At 41.7% G+C, this 23,118-nt stretch overlaps 1 long non-coding RNA gene across 3 annotated transcripts in view; it reads right to left on the bottom strand.

The window, feature by feature from the left end:
* Positions 1 to 23,118, bottom strand: part of LOC108617450 (uncharacterized) — a 75,626-nt gene that overhangs the window by 12,768 nt on the left and 39,740 nt on the right. For all 3 annotated transcript variants that reach the window (XR_016270526.1, XR_016270527.1, XR_001916103.2), the window contains exons 4-5: positions 20,077 to 20,332; positions 10,876 to 10,907 (exon numbers count right to left, since the gene is read on the bottom strand). This is a non-coding gene — a long non-coding RNA (uncharacterized LOC108617450). The remainder of the gene's footprint in view (positions 1 to 10,875; positions 10,908 to 20,076; positions 20,333 to 23,118) is intronic.

Raw genomic sequence — 23,118 nt, 5'->3', positions numbered from 1 at the left:
AGCAGCAGCAGAAGCAGGAGCAGAAGTGAGAGAAGTGACGAGAGAATACAACCAAAAAACAATTGCTAAAGAGGAACCGAAGAAAAGTGGAGACTGAGACTGAGGAGAAAAAGTAAAAAAATAAAAATAATAAAAAGCTGATAGAGCGGAGTTATTGTAAAATTCCCAAAGAAGTTGGTAAAAAACAGAAAACAACTAAAGAAGTTTTGAAAGAGAAGCAGCAGGAGAAGCGGTAGTACACATAGTGAAATAGCTATAGAAGAGCTATATTTTCTACAGAGAACAAGAAAAAACGATCTAATCGGGAGTCCTGGCTATAGGCATAGGATGCTCCTGATTCAAACGAATTGATGATGCCTAGAAGGTATAGGAGATGAATAATTAAAGGGATAAAAGCAAAGAGAGAGATGATCAGCAAAAAGGAGCAAACTGAATATGAATTTCTTAAAGCAATAGGAAACGTCAACTTAACTAGCAATTTAATTGCTGCAGGCGGCAGAAAGGCGAAGCGAGTAGGAGACTGGGACAGTCGTAGAGGCGCAGTCGTGCCGCAGCAGTTGGTGCCCCAAGCATACAAAACGCAAGTTAATAAATAATTTTTGTCTCTGCGCCGCAAAAGAGAGCAGAACCCTTCAATCATACGCACGACGCAAAGGGCCTGCAACCTGGAGAACGGCGCCCGGAGCCTGGAGCAAACAGACAAAATTGAAATTAATGACTGCGGCTCGACGTACGCATGTAAACGGGGCTGTGCCCCACGGCCCGGAAATGGTGCGTGCCTGAGCAAATCAGAGCAAATCACAGGACAGCCAAACCATGCTCCATCTGCCCCTATGTCGCTTGCTCTTCCTGGCCGGAAGGAGGCGAGATGCGTCTAGTGGCTGGGCGTGGCTGCCTTTATGTGTCCCTCGAGTGGCAAGCAAAGTTGCGGCTGAGGCAGTCGATTATTATGATTATCATTATAATAATCATTATTGTTATTATTATTATCATTATTATTATTGGTGCTGCATATTTTTATTGTCTATGGGCGTGGCTGGGCGTGCGGGTCGCTTGCCTTGGTGGCCCGCAATAAAGCAAAATATAAAACGAATTCATTACATTTTGTGGAAATTAGTTAAGCATTTGTAGTTGTTTTTGCCATTTGTTGTTGTTGTTGTCGTCGTTGTTGTTGGTGCTGTCGCTGCTGCGCTGCGGTTGCTGCTCGAAAAGCCAATCAACTTAATTAAAAATAAATAAATATGTAATTTTAATTAAAAATCAATCACAGTCCGCTCTCAATTGACATTTCTATGGCTCGAATTTAATTTAAATGCGATTAAAACGCGCGATTAAGTGCTTTTCCGGCAGTCGAGCAACTCTTTCGAGTGCAATTGACTGAAAGATGCTTTTACAGCACTGTCTGAGCAGGTGAGAGCCACTGAGAGCAGGAATAAGCTCATCCGTTGGACATTCAGTTATCAAATTAATATATATGTAGATATTATGGAGAGATATTTGAGCGATATATTCAAAAAGTGATGTCAACAAATGTCAAAAATATTGTGCTTTTCTTTGATTAAATGCGTATGTAGAAACAAGGGTCTGTCGAATATGGGCAGCCTTGGAGGGTTCCCAGATGGATCAGTGGAATATGGACAGCCCTGTATTCTTGTTATGCATTTGGTTATTTCGAATAGTCGACTATTTTCATGGAGGTTTTAAGTTAATTCAACTGAATTTTCCTTATTTCAGCTTTGATCATATCATATGTTTCCTTTGAATGCCTTGATTGGAGTAGTTTTTACCCTACTCACTCTATTATATTTACAAAATTTTATGGCTTATATTATTTATGAATCACATTAAATACAAATGAAATCCTATTTTCACATTTACTTGAACTTTGACTTTTATATTCAATTTATTTTAGCTGTGAATATCAAAATCGCAAATGAAGACTTCGCTAGGCATGAGAATTGTATTTTTGCCTCCATTCCTTCGAAAAGCTTGCTAATTCGGAACCGGCCATTATCTGCCCCTCTTCCGTCTCTTTGCATACATAGCTGCGCATGCAATTGGTCTCATTGGCATTACATTATTCATTGGCATTATGAAAGTTGCAAAATTTGCTTATAGAGCGCTGCAAAATGTCATTAATCATTTAATTGTTTTTAGACTTTTGCACCTGGCCAATTTCGCAGGCGAAACAAACAGTAATAATAAAAACTGGCCAAAACTGTTGTAATAAATGTGTGTGTGTGTGTGTGATGGTGTGTGTGTGTGTGGGTGCAGCTGCCATAATTGTATGCGTACACAATATTTATTATTTATGACAACAGCAGACGGCCAGTGCAAGCAGGCCGACAGGGCAGGCCGTGCAGGCCGTGTCCTGGCCGTGTCCTGGTTGTGTCCAGGCATTGTCCTTGCAGCCAACTGATAATGCGACGCGTTATAACTTTTAATTTTAATTTAAAATGCAGTTTCGAACAGCAGCGAGCCCCGACTGACCGGCGAGTGGCTCGGCGTCTGTGTTTATACGCGAAATGGGTTTTAAATTAATGTGATTTTGTTATTTATGAGGGGCGACGCGTCCTATACGCAACTTAAGGCCACAATGCGTCGAGCGACATTTGGGCCAGTTGCAAATGGCAGAAACAAATCAGCAACAGGCAAACAAAGCACAGGCATTACAAATTTAAATTCACACACACACATACACTCACGCACACTCATGAAATATGCAATAGTCGGAGAGGAATTGACAACCCCTTTTGCACACACACACGCACACTCACTCACCTGTCTGCTTAACCCTTAAGCCAGCCAGCCTTAGGTTCATTTGAAATTCTAATTGTTTTCCGAATTCATCAATCGCTCGGCTCCTCCCCCACCTCCTGCCCCATCAATTCACCTCTTTCAATCTGCAATTGATTTAAATGTATGTCGTTTGATTTGCACTTCCTTTTGGGCTCGCATTTCATTTCGCATTTCCATTGAAATTGATAATAAATTGTAGCTGTCAATAATTTTAATACCATGTGTCTATCACGCTCTCCCACGCTGACCACGCCCCCTATCATAGAGTTGATTGCGCCCTGTGATTGATACCTTTGATTGATTTTTTCGCTGAAATATTGCAAAATGTGACACAGTTGACACGATTTTATGCCCAGCTCTCCCCAATGACCTCCAGGCAGAGCCCGTTTACAGTTATAAATATGCAAACTGGAGCTCATCAAAAATTTAAATGACCCATTCGAGAGGTTTGAGCGATTCGTAGAGTTTAATTGAAATGAAAATTGAATAGGGAGAAGAAGAAAATGGAAAACATAGAATATATCATTTATCTAATTAATTTTTGCTGTGCATTAATTCATAGTTAGGGTTAGGAAAAACAAATGTACCACCTAATAATATTAAAAAGGGGTTCGGCTTTACAATCATGAAAATGACAAAAAAAAAGAGGACAAGGCTGCAGTCGATCAATCTTCTCTATGTAGAACACCTCTATGGGGTCTACAGAGCGGACTTGATCTAATAATGAACGAAATGCTCCAAAAAGAGCACTAGATGAACTTGAGCAAACTGGTTTGTGAGTAGTTCATAATTCATTCAAAGTATATCGCATCTAATCTAGCTCGATAATGCTACGATAAAATGGAATTCAATATATGATTAGTAAAAATGAATAAGTCCATATGCATATATAGTTTACTAAAACCTCATTAAAGTGAATTGAATGCAAAAGGATTCAGTTCAGCTTATAAATTGGAGCAACAATAACTGAGCTTACTCATTTGAATGGTAGCTGCATTCATCTCTCATTCTCATTCACAAATTGTAATGATAGTCAAAGAATTGAGAGTATATTTAATGAAATATCTGGTATTAAAAAGTCGACTAAAATATTGCCAATTGAGAGTGATGTATACATTCTAAATTTATTTTCCATATACAAATCGAATAATAAGTAACAAAGTTTTGTCCCCAATCTAATAGAACTGAAGTCATACAGAATGCAAAATATAAATTGAAAATGGGGAAACAAATATTTATGGCGGATTGTTAGCACTCTTGGGGCCAACATCAACACAGCAAGAGGATACACAAAATACAAAAATACAAAAATAAGTAAGCCTCATGCAATATGTTTAGTTTACACTAAATGTTTCACTGGCATAAATTAGTTCCCCAAGGTGATTCAATAATCGTTGCCTTTTTTCTTTCAATTTTCTGCATTTTGTTTAATATTTACGAGGAAGAAAAAATTAAATCAAATTTGTTTAGCGCCCACGCTCTTTGCTTAATCAGCAGAATTTGTAACATATTTGCCAAAAGCTGTGGCACAGCTCTAGGCGCTGCGTCATGGCAGCAGTCGGGGGCAGCAGAGCACGAGGTGCGTGCAACAAATGGGGGCACCGACTCGTGCAAGAGCATGATGACATGACAGTAAAATCTTAGTGCTGAGTGAATGGCAAGTGAATGCCGCGTGAGTAACGAGTGAATACAATGCGAATACAAGCCGAATGCTTAAATGCAGCCAGCTGCCTTTGCCTCTGCCGCTGGCCACGCCCCATCATTGAGGCCGATAATAAATCAAGCGCTGCTGCCGGACATTTCCGCTTCCGTTGCGCTTTGTCATGTTTAGGGACAGAGGAAGAGAATAAGAACGGGGGGCGGGCGCAGCCGTCGTGGGCGAACTTCAAAAGCAAAGTCAACATTTAGCGGCCCATTTGACGCAATCAATGTTGCTGCCACAGCTGCCCCCTAAACAAGTAAATCAGTGAGCGGCCAAGCATTGAAATTTGATGAAGTCAACACATTCGCACACGCACGCACGCATTGCCATTAGTCTGTGTGTGTGCGCGTGTGTGTGTGTGTGTGTGGACTTGCAAAGTCTCGGGAAAATCTCTTATTTATAATCACTTAGATCCGACTAGCAAATCGCTTGGAATAGCACAAAGAGCGCCTCAATCTGGGTGCGAAACATACAGTTGCAATACCCTGCATTTAGCGTGAGGCTGAGAAGGGTAGTTGGGGGACCAGGCAAGAAATGGACAGTTGTAAAAGAAAGGGACAGAGTCTCATAAAATATCTTCTTACAGTTCAAGCTAAGTGAATCGAGTGTATGAGAGGAAGAGCTGAAACCTTTCTTATATTTTAGCTAGAGTCTTACCCATTATCTTCAAATTTTATTCCACTCAATTATTTATTTATTTTATTTAATATTAATTTGAAATTTCAATCATATGCAATATTGGAATTGTAACAAGAAACAAAATCTGTAAAATATATATCAGGCTATATAGATGTTTTATTGCCATATCTCGCTCTGATAAATATTTATTAAACAAAAAAAAATTAATAAATAAATAAAGTAATAATTATATTAAAATTGATTGATCGATCCTATAAAATTAAACTTTTGTATTTTCCCCAAATGAATGCCAAATTTTACAGGATATCGAAACATAATATTTGTTCATCTTCTCCCAGTTTTTCTTGGCCTTCAGCAGAATGTTGGTGTGTGCGAGTGCGTGTGAGTGTGTGTTTTCTTTTTTATTTTTTGTTGCTGCTTTTGCCGCGGGCGTGTCCATGGCTGGGCAGAAAATTATATGGCAGTTTAATTTGCGTGTGGCCCGCTTTGTGCCTGGGCGCATTTAATGATGCGTATACGCAACGTTGACCCAGGCGACAGGACAGACGGACGGACAAATGCGGTGCATATTAAATTAATGGAGCTTAAGAGAGCGTACTGAAAAGAAAAATAACAAGACGACGAGAAAAAGAATTAAGTAGACGAGGCCAGTGCCAGTTGCTGCTGACTTTGGCACAATAATTAAAAGCGATACGGGCCCCAAAAAGTATGCAATGTCCGCGTGAAGTGAAACGAGCAAGAGAGGAGCCAAGTGCTGTAACGATAGCAGAGGCAGTGGCAGAGGCAGAGGCAGAGGCAGAGGCAGAGGCAGAAGCAGAGGCAGAGACTGAGGCAAAAGCAAAGGCAAATAAATGGCATTAAGCGCTTAAGCGTTGTCTTCCCAAAAATATCTTTGCCACACTTTGCACAACTCAGCTGCAACTTTATGCAATTATGTTAATAACAATGAAGAGCCGCTGCAGCGCTGCCCATCCCCTAGCTAGCTGCGTGGAATGTTGGGCAAACTTTGAAGGCGTCTTTATGGAAGATGCGACAGAAATAAAGAAAAACACGAAGAAGCCCAAGAAGCTGCAGAAGAGAAAAGAAAAGTGTGTGTGCAGCAATTGCAGCGAGGCTGCTGGGTGGTCAGGGTGGCTCCAAGGTGGTTGGCTGAGACTGGCAGAACTTGGTTTGTTTTAGGTCGCTTACATATAATGGAATAATTGCCAGACAGCAAAGGCATTTGCGTTGCAAACTTTGAGCACATAATTTAATAAGTAAACACTCACACATACACACACATACACGCGAGAATATAAATCTATGTATACATTCAATTTTTGCCCAAATTTTCACATTTGCGTTGGCCAGGCTTAGTCTTAATTGCCGCCATAAACTTGGGAAGTCCGATAAAACTTGAGCTTGTAATGGAGCTGATAGCTGAGAGGCCTGCAGATGCCTAATAAATTGCAGAAATTGCCCAGAGAGTGGGCTATCTTGAGTTGGGCTTACATATGCATTACATGTGTAATTTGTGCTGAGTATGTAACGAAATTAGAACTTTTGCTGCAGCAAAAACTTGTGAAAATCTCAAGGAAATGAACTGTTCAGCGATGCAAGGGGTGGGGCAGCGGGCGGGTGGGTGGTTGGCTGGCTGGCTGGCTGAGAGTGAGGGCAGGTTACTCGTTGCAGACAGTTAGCAAGTCGAGTCTATGGCGCAGATTAACTTGTAGCAAAGAACAAACATGAGAGGCCTTCGGGCCGCAGGGCGGGGACTGGCCCAAAATGCAGTTGAAGAAATTGAAAAAGTTTCCTTTTCTTTTTAGCTATCTTCTACTTTTTGTGCTTTATTTTGAATGTAAAGTTCATGCGAGTTGCTTGTCTGACAGTCTACGGTTCTGCAGAAACTCTGACAGTGAGCGAGTCTGTATATGTGTGTGTGTGTAGGAGTGTATATCGGTGTATGTATGTGTGCGCATTGAAGCATACGCTAGCGCAGCTGCAAAGCAGAGAGTTGTCTAAAAAAAAAGCGCTAAAGTACAAGCACAACACACAAACATACACACACACACACACACATTACATGCTGTAGTTGCATATTCGCCACGCCCACTGGCAAACATGTGTTGCTCAACGCCCCGTCTTGTAGCTGGCTCTTAAATTACACAAACTTGACTGCTATAAAATTCAAATTAACTCCTGCGCTGGGACGCTGTGTGTGCCTGTGTGTGCGCTCGTGTGTGTGTGTGTGTGTGTGCTCTGTTCGCTCTAATATGAAAAATGAAAACAAATCTTAATTAAAAATTATTGTTGACATTTCTTTCGCTTCCCTGCACTTTTCCCCGTTTCATTTTGGCCACTTTTTCGTTTTTCCCTTTTTTTGCTTTTCAGCTTTTCGCCTTTCGCTCTTTGCTTTTTGACTGGTGCCACGCGGCGTATGCGTAATTCACATGAGCGAGCAGCAAGACAATTAAAAATATGCTTCCTGCCGCTGTTGCTGCTGCCATTCTCAACAAGTGTTTGTGCAAGTTTGTGAAGATTGTTAATTTATAAAGAGATTGCTTAGGTAAATGCAGAAGTTGGCTAAACAAGTTTCGTCGGATTGAGCGTATTAAAAATTTACATTTGCAACTTTTCTCTTTAAGGATCTTGAAGTTTGAACTTAGTTCTTTTCTAGTTAATTGGGGAAGTATTTTGAAGCAGCTAAAGCTAAGACTCTTCTACCAATGAGTTGTTAATAATTATTAATACGGTTAATCAAAATTTGTAATTGTAATTCGTAAGAATTCCAATGTCTAATGGGAAAAAAATCAACAGTAAGAGAGTGTGTAGGAGAGAGAGAGAGAGAGAGAGAGAGAGAGAGAGAGAGAGAGAGAGAGAGACATATAGAGATACGAGGAGACAGAAAAGGAAGAGCAGAAAGGAGAGAGCGAAACAAAGTCATAGAGATAGAGAAAGAGCAAGAAAATGATAGATACAGAGGGACAGATAGCGATTGAGAGCAAAAGAGGTAGAGAAGGAGAAAGGAGAGTAAAGAAAGGAAACTGAGAGAGGTATAGAGACAGAGAGAAAGAGAGTAAAATAGAAAATATCAAGGAAGAGAGCGAAAAATAGAAGAAAGATAAAGAGAGAGTGAGGCAAAAAAGATGTTAAAAAAGAAGAGAAAAAGTGACAAACAAGGCGAGAGTGAGAAGGACGGAAAGAGATATCGGAGTTGCGAGATAACTAGAGATAGAGAAAATACAAAGGTAAAGCGGGAGGCTGAACGAGAAAATGTGAAATGAAAACTATTGATATAAAGTAAAAGAACGAGAGACTGGAAAATAACGGCCGATACTGTATAGTTTATCTCTTATAGGTAGAGAAAAAGAGAGACAGCAAACGCCATTTAGAATATTTATGTCGGATATTGGTTTAGAATCTTCCCGCTTGCTCTTCTACACATCAAATTCATTAATTTATTGCTACACTAATCGAGAGCTGGCTTAGAGAATCACTCAAGTATGCATTCAAATCAGGAATTCGCTTTGAGTGGCGCTGCCCTCGCCAGGCGCTAATTCCATACCTGAATACCTGAAGCTTAATCAAGTTAAGCTGTTAATTTATATAACGGTAAAAGCATATTAACAACAGATTTGATGGGGCGCACGGATTTATCGACCTCGCTTTCGTGGCCATAATTTGCACACGCAAGCCGCAAATGGAGCGGCTCGAAGATTAGGCCACGCCCCCGTTTCGCAAAGCTGAGCAATTCGATGCACGGGACACGTGCGCCGCCTTAAGCTGCGACTTATCGATTTGCTTAAATTGCGAAACTGAGCCTAAGCCGTGCTTTAATAAAAGCCACGCCCCGTTCTAAGGGCGGGCAGCCATTTTGTACAGCCGAAGAGCTTAAAGCCATATAAGCTGCGAGCAGTGTTGCAAAGTTTCGCGAAAGTTTCATTTTAACTTTGTTACGCAGTTTTCTTGCTCGATTTTTTTTTATTTATTTGGCTGTTCACTTTTTATGCGATATTAAGAACGCTGTTAACCCCTTGTTGCCGGCATGACTACAACGACCTATTTTAAACTACAGCCAAAGTTTTCCCATGCACACACACACACACACACATGCACACACACATGCCTCATTGCATGCAAATAAACATTCAATATGTAAGGACACTGCAACATGTCGCAGGATAAAGTTTCTTTCTTTTTTTTGCGCGTGTGTGTGTGTGTGTGTGTCTCATGTACTTGGTTCTCTCACTCCCTCGCATTGGTTTCTATCAGCGCATTTTGATTTTGTTCTTGAACGAGTTGCTCAATTGTTTTGGCCATGTTGCAGGGAGCAGTTGCAACTAGTTTACTTTTATTGCATTGTCGTGCGGTTGCAAGTCGCCAAGAAGTATGCTTTTAATTTGCGAAAGTTGCATGTGCGGCAGCAGTTGCCCAAAAACTTGCAAGTGCCACACAGACACTGAGCACGAGAGGGACAGGGAGAGAGAGAGAGAGGGACTAACTGCAGCTGATTAGAGCTGCTTGCCACACCTGACGAGTGTATAAATGTGTATGTGTGTGTGTGTGTGCCACAATTTACAGTTAACAGCTATTGTGGCCAATTAAAACATGTCTAAAAAGCGCTTATCTGGCCAATTAGTGGCAAATCATGCCGTAGCTTCGACTTGCCACAGTCTCTGCTCCCCCTCTTCCACCCCTTCCGCTTTCTCTTGCCCTCTCATAAACTGCTAGTTAAATGCGTGCTTATTTTTTTGTGCTGTAACTAAAGTTTCGCACGTTTGGCACTCGTAAAAATTCTGTGGAAACAACAACGGAGGCAGCAGCGACAACTCGTCATAAAAAGCAAATTAAATGGAAAAGATTTGAGACGCGCACGCATCGAGCAATTAGTTTTTGCAGTTTTAAGTTAAACTAATTAAATTTAATTGCGAGCACTTGCCAAAAGCCACTAAAAGTCAAGAAACTTTTTGAAAAAAAGCGAGAGAGTAAATAATATATATATATAAAATAAATGTTGTAAGGGACTAAATTGGCTGAGAACTGTGAAACAGTGGAAATACCCACGCTGAATCGCAGAGCGCGATATATTCACAGCTAATTAAGGCTGCAGTATTAGTAGTTTAAGTGATGTGATAATATACTCTAAGACAAATGTTACTTTAAGACGTAATTGAAGGTAAATATTTCTTGAATATATTTTACATAAATTGAAAATTCATTTTACTAAGAAATTCACAAATTAATGGGAGCTTGAGTAGATGATGCATATGCGAAATTCGTGAAAGAACTCTTCCGACGGCCGATGGTCATTAGTAATGAATAAAGTTAGTTGGCTGTATCTAGTTTGATGTCTTCTAAATTCAGTAGAGCCAGAAATATGTAAATTGTAAGTTTATCGAGTGAAAATCTACATTACATTAGGTAACTTCTGTAAGTAAGAAAAACTATTGAAAGATTTATTTTAGACGCTTAAACAATTTTTTCTATAACAGCGATAATAAATTTACTCTACTTTTCATTTTAATTTGAGACAAGTTTTTATAGAAAACACCTAAGATAAGCTTTTGCTTAAATTTACATACAGAACATATTTGTTATAATTAACCCTGCGTATTCACTTCTAACACTGATGTTTATATTTCTGCTATGTATAAAAAAGTTTCTTTCGGTCTAATATTCTCTTGGAGCAAGCGTGGTGTGAACAGAGCAATTAAGTGCTATAATAAAGAATATTTATAATCTACATAAATATTTACCTGAATCATAAATCGCGCTGGGCTGTGCGTGTCTGCAAGAGAGAGAGGGAGAGAGAGAGGGAGAAGGAAATTAATTTAATTATATGAATTTAGATAGCTTAAAGACTAGTAATAATAGGTTTATTACGAGCACTATATCATTTGCATAACACACACACACACACACAGAGACACAAATGTTGATGGCTCTTTGTGGCTGCCACAGAACTAGTTGCAAAATGTGAAAAATGTACAATTTCTGCTGCTGCTTTTCCACCTTATTGGCTTTCAAGTGGGCTTAGTTGGAAAAGTTATTCTTTTTATTTGCTGCTGCTGCTGCTGTTGCTAGTGCTTCTTCTTCTTCTTTCCATTGAGGACAGCCGCCGGCGCGGGCAACGAGTCTTCACTGTATCCAAGGCTCGTATAATGCCATGTCATGCCATGCAACTGTGGCGCGACCTTCGCCGTGTGTCTGTGTGAGAAACTGTGCACCTTGCAGCAGAAAATAGAAAGAGACAGCTAGCCACAGCTAACTATAGTGCCCTAGCCTACGTCTCGCCCCTTGCCTACTTCCGGCTGCACAGAAGGCGAAGCAGGGCGAATTTTTATGCAATTTTCTTTCAGTTTGGTTTTTTTTTTTCTTTGCCATGGCAAATGCCAAGGAAAACTGCGACGACAGCGGCTTAAAATTTAAATCGCTCCGCAAAATCGAAATTGAAAAAAGAAGAAGCAGCAGAAAAACTGTCGGACAAGTCACACGGCCCATTTACTTGAAAAGCAAATCAGGATATTAGAAACAGCCTATCCAATCGATAAGCAACAATTTGCATAATGCAATTTTTCAATATAAAATTGATACGGGAATTTACTTAGAGATGGCGACCTGTAAAAAGCTCCTATGATTTATTCATTGCTGATTGATATACATATATCTGCATGGTTAACTGTGTAATTGAATAATTCAATTAATATTTTTTGTCCATATGCTGATCTTATATATAAGTTATTTTATAGTCATATAATAATTCTTTTATATATACGAGCATATAATATATTATTATGTAGTTTTACTATATCAAGAATAATTTTTATTTCTATATTCAAACCATTCCCTCAAATCAAATTATTATTTAAAAATCAGTAATTATCTTATATTGTTGGGACTTTGTTTAATTAATTTAAAAAATTAAGCTGAAGCAAATTTTGATGACAAAAAAATATTAATAAATCACTTTCTCGCATATTTTATTAAATTCATTCTCCCAAAATTTTTGATGAAATATTTAGTTGGGAAATGTCTCTATGCAATTCATATTTTTGTTTCTAAAATTCTCAATTTAGTGTAATTGATTGCCTTCAATAAAAAACGAAAGGCCATGGAATTTTTCTCATTGAACGGCGCTCGAGGACTTTGTAGGAATATAATCAAATTGGCAGCATGCTGCATGCCCCGTTGCAGCCACCTTGTCGGCATCGTTCGGCATCGGCGGCAATTGATGTTGCAACACTTTTGGTATTTGGGGACTGCCACCAAATTGATGGCAGCATCTGCGGGCCGTGTCAATTTTGGTGCATTTTGTTGCTTGATTTGCGCGCGTGGCGCGAATTTTGCATAACAATTGCGAATAGGGCGGCGGCATGGGCGGGGCGCTGCATTGGGGCACAATTGATTTAAATGTTTGCGCACATGTTTTCCAGCCAGCAGCATGCAACAAAAAGAAATCGAAGCGGGCGAGAGCGAACGCAAAAGCGCAGAAATTGCAGCAAACGAAAAGAATTCACGTAATAATATGCAAAGTGCGGGGCAGGCGGGCGGGCAGGAGGCAGCCATGTGTAACGAGTGGGCGGCCAGGGGACTAGTCGAGGGGGCGTGGTAGCTGCTTGCAATTGTCGCAGCATGTCGCGCCGAGCTGGGCGTTCGCGTCAACAACATTTTTCCAACTCAATTACCATCCAGCTGCGACGTGTGCAACGTGCAACGTGCCACGTAAAAAGCAAATCTCAAGCGGCTACAGAAGCTGCTGCTGCTGCAAATAAACTCAAATATTGACAGGCAGCATTAGGGTGACTTGGAGGGAGGGGGAGAGGGCTTTTAGGGCTTAACTTTTGGCTGTCTGCTTTAAGCCGTAGCCAAGGAGTTAAAGTCCGTTCAAGCTCTGCGCCGAAGGCCTTGTGGCACGTGCAATGTGGCAGCTGTTGCAGCTATTTATATTTGCCTGCCACAAACAGACAGACGGCATGACAGCCACACACACTTGCACACACCTGCACACACCTGCACACACACTAATAAATAAACACGGCAACTGTCAGTCAGCTGAGATGAGCCCTTGCCTTCAGCTGCAAACTTCTGTCAGTGGCTAATCACTCATATAAATAAACCCTAGCTGAGAATGCTCTGCAAACGCCTGTGACTGAGAGTGTGTGTGTGTGTTGTATATGTGTGTGGCTTTCTGCAGGTGCCTGCCAACAATGCGGCGCTCATTTGTTGTTGGTTTCTGCTGCTGTTGTTGTTGTTGCTGCTGCTGCTGCTGCTGCTGCTGCTCCTTGCTGCATGTTTGGCATATGTAAATTATGCCAGTGCCAAGTCAGCCACTTAACTCACAGCCAGTCGCCTCTCCCCTCCTGCTCACACCACCCGTCGTGTGCCCACTTTATGCCCTCTGTCAGTCATTCAGTCAGCTTGAAAATTTGCCGCTCACCCATCAACGTCAGCGCACAGCCAGCTGCAGCTCCTGCTGATTGCAAAAGTCAACTTTTTGGCTCCATGCTGTCTCCAGCTCTTTACCTCTCACACGTCCTTCTCTATATTCCTGCATCTCTCTCTATCTTTTTTACACACTTGTGTCATCTCCCTCTCGTTTTTTCGGGCATTGAGTGTTTGCACTTTGCATACCCTGTACACATACAGCAGGGTAAACTTAAGATCTATTCATTTTTATTCTACTCCTTATTTATTATTTTAGAGATATTTATTATACTTATTATTATATAAGAATATTCTTTTAATATTTATAATAATTTTTTATTATACTATAAATATTTATTTTTATATTTTATTTATCATATTCAAAAGTGCATTTCTATAGTTTTAATTTTATTTTTACATGGTATTTCATAGTCGGTCAGCTCAGCACTTTATATGCAGATTGTTTGTATTTGCTGTCGTTATTGTTGTTGTTGTCGTTGCTTCTTGCTGTTGCTGCACTCGAGTGAGCAAATACTTTATTAAAACTCTGTTTGGGCGCCGCCAAGCAAAATGTAAATCATTCATGTGCCACAACAACAACAACAATAACAGCTGTTGTGTGTGTGTGCGTTTGTGTGCGTGGGCGTGGCTAATGAGCAGCTCTTGTGCACTTGTTTTAATTTTGGTTTACGGCTCAAGTGTTTGGCTTGAGCTGCAAGTTAAATATATGCCAGCTAAAGAAAACACACGTTACGTATACGCAATGTTTGCCAAGGCAACAACAGACGTAGACGATGATGCTGCAGCGGCAAAGACGAAGACGTGGGTCTCAGCTCGGTAATTGATATGAGAGCTAATAGTATTACACAGCATATGTAGCCGGATGTTTGTGAAGGCCACTCGAGTGGCTATCAGCTAGCTCAGCAAATTGCTTGCATTGCCGAAGGACATGAAAGGACAATCGAACTGGACGAACAGACGCCGAGCTATGTCAAGGGCCGACTTGAGTCTAACCCTTTTTGCCGGCTTTGATGTGCTCGACACCTTGACAAAAGCCGTCCAAAAATGTCGAGTGTCAAAAGCAGCTGCCGTCTCATGCCAGGCACCCTCCCGCCCCTTCATCGACACCCATAATATGTGATACTCGCGCCTGGGACGGTGCTATAAAAAGCTTCGAATCACGTCATTCGAATGTCAACATTTATGTATATCCTCCACTTTTTGCTCTTCTACTTTTTTAAAATTTTTTTTTTTTTTTTTTTTTTTTTTGAATCATTCACTTAACTTGGGTGTCAGTCCATTCAAAGTTCGACACATGTTAGCGCTGTGGTAGAGCATGCTAGACTAGCAGCTACCCTGTGTAACCTACAGTTGACTCTTGTTTATTCCCTATTGAAGCATATGGTATTTTAAAAATCTTTTATTTTTCAAAAATATTTTAGCAAAGTTCTCTTGAGGGCAGCTAGAGGTCTGGTCTCTTATATTTCATCAACACTTTTGTTAAGATAATAATGAGAATTTTCTGATTCTGCTCTAGCTAGATTTTGAGTTCGTTGGGATGATATTGATGAACAATTCAATATGAAAGAAAAGAAGAAATAGATTCCGCTCTAGTTCGATCAGCTGATGTGTCCCAACGAACTCATATTGAATATAATATTGCTGAACAAATTAATACATAAGAAATTTCTAGATTCTTTAACAATTCTTCAATAAGTATTGAAAATATTATACGCAAACATTAGTCTTCCGAGTCTCATTTAGCTCGTACATAATTGTTCAATAAATTTCCAGATATTTCCAGATATCAATAGGAAAATTCAGTCAAATATGATTTAGTGCTATTCCATACAAATTGTGCTATTAACTAATCATTGTTCTTAACTAATCCAGCATTATGATCTGGATCTGAATTACTATTATTCAACTGAAGCCTCAACTAACTGTTTCCTTGCAGCAAGCACTTCTACGTATTCCATAGACTCCACTTCCATTTAAATATAGACAAAAGACTTTTTAGCTATTCATATTGCCTGACTTGCCCGCTCTCGCTGTCTGTCCGTCCGTTTCACTGGGTCCGTGTCTGTCTGATTGTTCCGTCTAATTTGTGAGTGCCTGTATCTCTTTCGTAGCTCCATTGCTATCGACTTGTCTATCTGACTCGCCTGTCTGTCGCGCCACGCCCCGACCGCCGACCGCCCTCGCCTTGCTACGCTATGCCTTGCAGTCATGTGTCAAACTCTTGATGTCAACTTCTGACATAATATTGACAGCTAAACAAATCCAATTATGCCCAACTCCTGCAGCAGACACGAAGCGGTTCAAGTGTGAGAGACTCTCGTAGCTTTTTGGGCTTCTAACTTTCGGAATATGCTAAATGTTGGCTATGTTTGCTTTAGCAATGTGTGTGGTTGTTTGCATGTGAGTGTGTGTGTGTGCTTTCGAGCGCTTTAAACGTTTTCCCAGTGCTGACCAGTGGAGCAACTGCTACGATATTTCAATATTCCGATAGGCTGCCTGCTGCCTGCTGCCTGCTGATTGTTGTTGTTCTTGTTCCTCCACAGATGTTGCTGCCGTTGCTGTTGTTGCTTTTGCTGTTGTGGCGCCAGTAAATTGCGTAGGTGTGCAATTGAATTATTGCAGTCAATGCACACATTCACACTGCCCTGCCCCCTCTCCCCCTTTCAGCTTCTCCTGGTCAGCCGCCGTCGCCTGCTATCATAAATATGAAATTTTGAGCCTACGCAGTAATGCAGGCGGCACAGCCTGCATATTATCCACAGCTATCCCTTCCCTTTTCACCCCCCTTTCTCTTTGCCTGCTGCCTGCTGCCTGCCGCCTGCTGTGCTGGCCAAACTCTCAGGGACTGTGCCAACAACCATTTTACGGTTTTGTTTTTGGGGCATTGAATGCAAATATTGGCATAAATTTCGGCTGTTGTGGTTGGCAGCAAGTCTCTTCTTCTGCCTCGCTCTATCTCTCTCTCTCTCTCTCTCTCTTTCGCTCACTGCGTGTGTGTCGCACAGCATCCGATTCAGCTTGAGTATAGCCAAATTTCATTTGGCTTTTGCCACAAACACACACACTCACACATACACACACACACAGACACACACTTCTGCCTGACTGCATTGTTTGCCCTCGGACAGAATGTAGTTGGATTTCGGATTTTGGATTTCAGATTCTGAATTTGGCAATTGGAAAGTTGGTTGTGCCGCTCGTTTCGGCCAGCAAATCGCATTTTGTGTTAACAAATTTGTTCGATAAAGGTCAAAATGTGCTTGGAATTGCTAAAGGAATTTTCAAACTAAAATTCTAGAAAATTGAATGGGAGGAGTCCTTGGAAATCAGTACACTTATGCTTGACAAAGTGAATAGCAGTAAAAGCCTTCAGCATCTGAAAAGTAGTACCATGAAATCCGTCTCTTTTCTCCATAGTCTAGGCTCAGATATATTCTGTAGATATTTTTGCAGGCATTCTTAAAGCTGCAAGCTCATAAAAACTTTGGCTGTTAAAAGGCTGGGCGAATCTAAAGATTTCAATAGCCAAGTCGGCCAATAATTATAAGAATGTTTAACTTTAACTTGCTGGCCAACTGTCACTTGGCCCCGCCTCCTGCTGGCCGTCGGCCTATCCACGTGGCTGCTGATTTATGTGTTTGTTTTTGGTTTTTGGCCGCCTGCGGCACATTTATCAGCGCAACAACAAAGCAACTGACAACAACAACAACAACAACAACAACAGCAGCAGCAGGAGCAGCAACAACGGCAAGCAAAACAAAACAAACAACGGGCCCAGCAAATGACAGATCAGCCTCAGCAGCGGGCCCAGCGACCAAGTCCTTGGCGAGTTTATTTAGGCAGCCGCAACTATTTGAATTCCTCTGCGAAAAGCACTCAAGAAGAGTTCGCAGCCAATTGGAATTCAATACGCTTGGCATTTCGTGGCGTTTCGGTTCAAAGTTCAATTAAGTGAACATTTGTGCTCAGGGGTAGCGAGAGTGTGAGGAGCATTCATTGTTAACCCTTTGATTGCTATTTAGGGCAAACATATAAATTTGCACAGCTAGAACATGGCTGCGGGCAACGCCCAGCTCGAAATTCGAAACGCCTCCTGCCAAAAAGTGGAGGCAGTTGCCTATTTCTTCTTCTCCTACTGCTGCTCCTGCTGCTACCCCTAACCCAAATCAATAAATTAAACGCGCCTTTAAATATATTTCTCTGTCTGTTTAGCCATATCTCTCATTCACTCTCTCTCATTCTCTCTCTTTCTCTCTCTCAAATTTTGGTTGTGCCGTAAATCGTTTGCACGGGAAATTGGCAAAAACATCAAAAAACTTTTCTTGGCCCGCAAAACTATGCTTCGGCGAATGTTTGGCTGCTGCCTAAAACTATGCTAATTTCCGAGTATTTTTGTGTTCTGTTTGCCTCAATGTTGTCCTTGCCCGTTACACATGTCCCACGATCCTAAGTAAACCAATTTGTTATTTGTCTTTGAGTGTGTGTGTGCGAGCCTCGAAAATTCCATTAAAATGGCATAAATTACAAACTCGATTTACAGCTGTAGCGGCGCGACTCTCGGGGCGGATGGGAGGTGACAACGCACTTAAATACATTTTAATTAGCTGCCAAGGCAATCGGCAGGACACTCACTCGCCCACATTCATTCACCCACATTCATTCACCCACACTCATTCACCCACACAGACAGCCAGCTCAATGGCGCTTTTGATTCTCGCCTCAAAGTGCGCTACAGTCTCGACATTTTCGTTGCCTTTGCTTTCCGCTGTTCCTTCATTTTCCGCATTTCATTTGCACAAAAGCTACTTAGACACGATTTTGCCCCGGTCCAGCAACTACAACAACTACAGCAACAACAACAATGGTCATTGGTTTTGCTTCATGGCAAAATGATGAAAGGCATTTGGCTCTGATGTTTAGTTGCAAAACAATTAAGCTGAAAGCAAAGCTGTGTAGTCAAGTGTGTGTGGGTGTATGTGTGTGTGTGTAGGTGTGTGTAGGTGTGTGTATTGGTGTGTGTGTAAAGTGAAATGAAATGAGATGAAATGAAATGAAATCGCTCTGAAGAAGATCAAATCAAAGTGATTCAGAATAGACGACTGCTGAACACACTTTCCCAATTCTTCTGTTTGCTATATATAATAATATCATTCGAATATATTAATATGTTAACAACACAGAGTATAAGCCAAAAAACATTAAAATTAAACTTTTGCATAAATAAATTCCTTGCAATATTTACAGATATTTATGCTTTTGTAATTTTCTGGAAATACCTTATTATTGAAATATTTTGATTCAATTTTGATTTGATTTAATCAAGTGTAGACGAATGCAAATACTTGGCAGAAATTCTGAAAATTTAGCTGGTGTGATATAATATACATAAATAAGGGCTAAGTAGCTGCATTATAATAAGCTGGGTAAGTAATCAAAAATCTTTATTTTTAGCCAAACGATTTTAATTCAATTGATTTAGCTTAAAAGCCAAAAGCCCAGAGGTTTTAATTCAGGTTGTATTCAGTCTATTACTAATCCAGATTCGCTTGAGGTTGATTTCAGCGAATTTTTTATATATTGGTATAAGTTATATATTTTATACTTTACACTTTGCTATTAACAAAAATGCAAATCATATGATATATACCATACAGGCGTACAAGAATATGTATGACAGACAGACAGATGTGCTAGGAGGACTCAATGAAGTAGCTGAAAGGAATCTTCCATTGAATAAAATGAGTTAGGGGAGTTGTTAGAGCTTTCTTTTCGAAGCATTGCAAATCTATAGAGCCTAATACATGAGTAGATAGTGTATACTATATATAATAGTATCTACTATACATTTATATAGGATATAGTAATGAAAAATAAATCAAAGTTGGTATATTTCATGGACTTAGCTATTCAATTAGTTTGAATTGCAATACGAGCCAAATACTCTGTTTACCCAAAGCTGTCACATAGCTTCCCACTAGTTGAATATGCCCTCTAACCTACTTGCTGTTTTTCCCGATAGGGTATGGATGGCGTAAATGTTTCGTCATTGACAAATGTGAAGTGCGTTGGAGCGATGTTTCGACATTAGCATTAATAGTGTGGCATTAATTTCAAGGCGCAATATAGAAGTACACATTTCTATGTAGATGTATGGCATTTCCATGTGTATTTAGAGGGACGCAATTATAACTACAGACCGCCGTCAACGTGTGTGCGTGTGCGTGTGCGTGCGTGCTGGTGTGCGTGTGTGTGTGCGGATGGGCTTTAAAGAGCACATAAACACATTACCACATTACGTATACAACGGGGCTGTCAGGCCCCAGGCTCCATTAAATCCACTTGACAACGACTTGAGGTAATGTTTGCATATGCCAGGATCCTAGCTACGCTCTGTGCCACGCCCCGCCCACCCTGCGTCCCCTCACACAGTTTGCATAAATAATTCATTTGAAAGGACGCTTTTAGGTTCGCAAAACTGTTGTAGACAAAACTGCTTAAATATGCATAATTACCTGAGACATCTGGGGTGCTGCCACGCCCCGCTCTAAAGCGAAAAAGAGAGACAGAGCGAGAGTAGCCAAGTTTTCTGAAGTCTCAAGTCAAGTCAAGTCTGACGAGCTCGTGCCGGAAGTGTGTGCTAGAGAACGCATGCCGTCTTTCGTGTTTCGTCCTTCGTCCTTCATCCTGCATCCTGCGTGCCGGGTCCCGGGTCCCGTGTCCCGTGTCCCGTCTCCTTTGCCCCGGGCACTTGGCATAAAATTTTGGCCTCTGCAAAAGCAAACAAGCATCAACAACAGTTAGAGTCAAGCGGGAAAACGAGCGTATTTTCCTTCGCCGCAATTTACACAATTTCCACAATTGCCACAAAATTGCCGCACATTAAAATAATAAAAATTGTTTACAAAATATTTAACTAATTGGGCCGTACTCTAGCTCGCTCGTTCGGGGCCAATCAAAGTCTGTTCAAATAGTCAAAGAGTCAACAGCAAAAAATGTCAAAAAATATTAAAAAATATTGCCAGGTGCTGACACGCAACCTTGAGGCGAGGCGTGGTAGAGCTGGTGGCCAGCCCCGCCCTCGCACTGGCCCTCGTCAGCACGTTCCACATTCCGCTTCCGTTCGGCCATAAATATAATTACAATAATAAAGGAAATATTTACAACAATTGTAAATATCTCGACTCGACTCAACTGCGGCTTTCAACACGCACGGCCCCAAATTAATAAACTCCAATTGGCAACGCCTCAAACCCTCAAACCCTCTAGTCTCTAGCCACCCTCCCCCTACTCCTCCTCCTGTAGGACTAACGGCCTGATTGCCGGAGCCAGCGCTTCCTGATGAGCGTGTGAGCTCATAAAGATTTCCTGGCCCTCTGGGCTGCAGCCCGTGCGTGCGGCAAGTGACACAGAGCAGGCGAGTTAATCGCAGGCTTGACTTGCTAATACCCTATACTATCTATAAACTGCAAGCTAACCTTGATTCCATACACACTCTCGGGCAACTAAAGATATTCAGTTGCATTCAATGAATAACTTGGGGAAAACGATATTTGATATTCGAATTAATTCAAGGCTAAAGAATTGAGCAGTTCACTTTTAATGATGGTCTTAGCAATAGTCGATATACATTTAATCGGTTTGCAGGGTATCTGAGCGTAAGGCGTGGCGCTTAGTGACACTTGCCCGCCCTTCGCCCCCTCCTCGGGAGCTACTTAATAGAACTTTTACGTTTAACTGTAACTCGGACTCGGAGTCGCTGGCTGCTATCTGATTACAGTCGCACGCCATAATGTCATCATAAATTGTAGTTAGCCGGGTTAAGGACCAGGCTCAGACAGTGGCTCTGATGGCCGGCACTGTATGCCAGCCAGTTGAGCCACTGCGGCTTTGTGCCAGGTTGAAAAGCGTGGCGCATAGAGAATTGTGTTTAACATGCGGCACTTGAGCGAAATGAAATTTATGATTAAACCAAAGCCCTTGCCCCCTGGACACGCCACGTAGTCAAAGGTAAGCGCTCCAGCTCTAGCTCCAGCTCAAGCTCTAGCTCTAGCTCTCGCTATAACTGTCCAACTGTGCTCAGGGCCGTATGCTAAAGAGATCTGTGTGTGTGTGCGTGTGTTGGAGGGGGGCAGCTAGGGGGCAACGGGGCATATGCCATGGAGCATGGAGCATGGGCACTCGCACAATGGCGGCCGTTTACCGCAGGCCAAAATGCCACACTTAAGTGAATTACAAAAGCAGCTTGTCGAGCACTGGCAGCGGGCAGCGGGCAGCGGGCTGAGGGCAGGCGGGGCAGCGCGGGGCAGTCAGCGTGTGGTATGCGGCACGCGGGCTGAAAGTCAGCCAGTCAACGCGTTGACAGCCACAACAAGCGGCTTAATCGCATTAGAGCCCCTCGCCAGCCCCAGCCACAGCCACAGCCCCAGCCCCAGCGACGCAGGAGCCAGAGCCTGGGCCAGGCCCTTGAAGTGCCGACGGACGAGCAGCCGAGCGACCGGCAACGATTTTCCAAGAGAGCCAAGTGCGGCAAACTGATTGTGTGGCGCCACACAGCACATAGAGTCACTAGTGGGCGTGGCATCTTACACCCCCCAGCCACCCACTGGGCTAGCAGAGGCGCTAAGCTGCGCATTGTGCGCGCCAACAACAGCGACAACGCCAACGCCAGCGCCACTATTTATATAAAGAAAAGCCAGTCGAGCAGCTCCTGTGGGGACAGACAGCGGCAGGGGTAGGGGCTGGGGCTGGGAACCAGCCATGGAAACTATAGCAGGACGTGGCCGTGGTGCCAGGTCGCCTGGGCAATTGCTCTGCCACACAAAAGTTCACAGGCGGCAGGCAAAAATATATGAATAAAAATAAAAAACAAAAAAAGTGGCAAGAAATGTTTGTGGAGTTTGCCCAACTATGAGTTACCCTTTCTTTATAAAATTGCAGTTGCTTATAAGATATATTAAAATTTACATTACTCTCATAAATATTTCACATAAATAACTTAAGCTGTACAATTTTTATGTACACCTTGTTTATATGTTAAGGATTAGCTCCATTTACATTGAAGTATAATATAGTAAACCTTTATTACAATATAACCACTATGAAGTAATTTATTCCATGATTTCGCTTTTGTCTTTTCTATAAGCATTTGCCAAGTCAACTATATGCTCCTTTTTAAATTACAAGGTATACACAAAAAAGGGATTTTCATATTGCACACAAAAAATGTAATTTTTCGACAAAAACGTAAAAAAAAAAACGCAATTAATCTACGACAGAGCTCAAAGGACTCAAGCAAGGACAGGCAAACATTCACAGTCGCAGTCACAGTCACAGTCACAATCACAGTCAGATTCGCAGTCACAGTCGCAGAGTCTGGCAACGCTGGCAGCTGCGTTGGAGAGAGCACAGAGTGCGCTTATACCCTGCTTCCTGTCCAGCAAATCCAATAACTTATCTTGATTTTATGGTTATTCCAACAAAGGCCGGAAGTTGTAGGTGCAGCAAAGACGACAGCGCACCCAAAAAAGGCAACACGAAGGCAGGCAGGAGCGCAG

Source organism: Drosophila arizonae, chromosome 5 (genome assembly GCF_054131065.1).
Source record: "Drosophila arizonae isolate 15081-1271.41 chromosome 5, UAZ_ARI_1.0, whole genome shotgun sequence".
In the NCBI taxonomy this organism is placed as follows: Eukaryota; Metazoa; Arthropoda; class Insecta; order Diptera; family Drosophilidae; genus Drosophila; species Drosophila arizonae.
The sequence above is the reverse complement of the archived record's forward strand: the minus strand, read 5'-3'. Positions and strand labels throughout refer to the sequence as shown.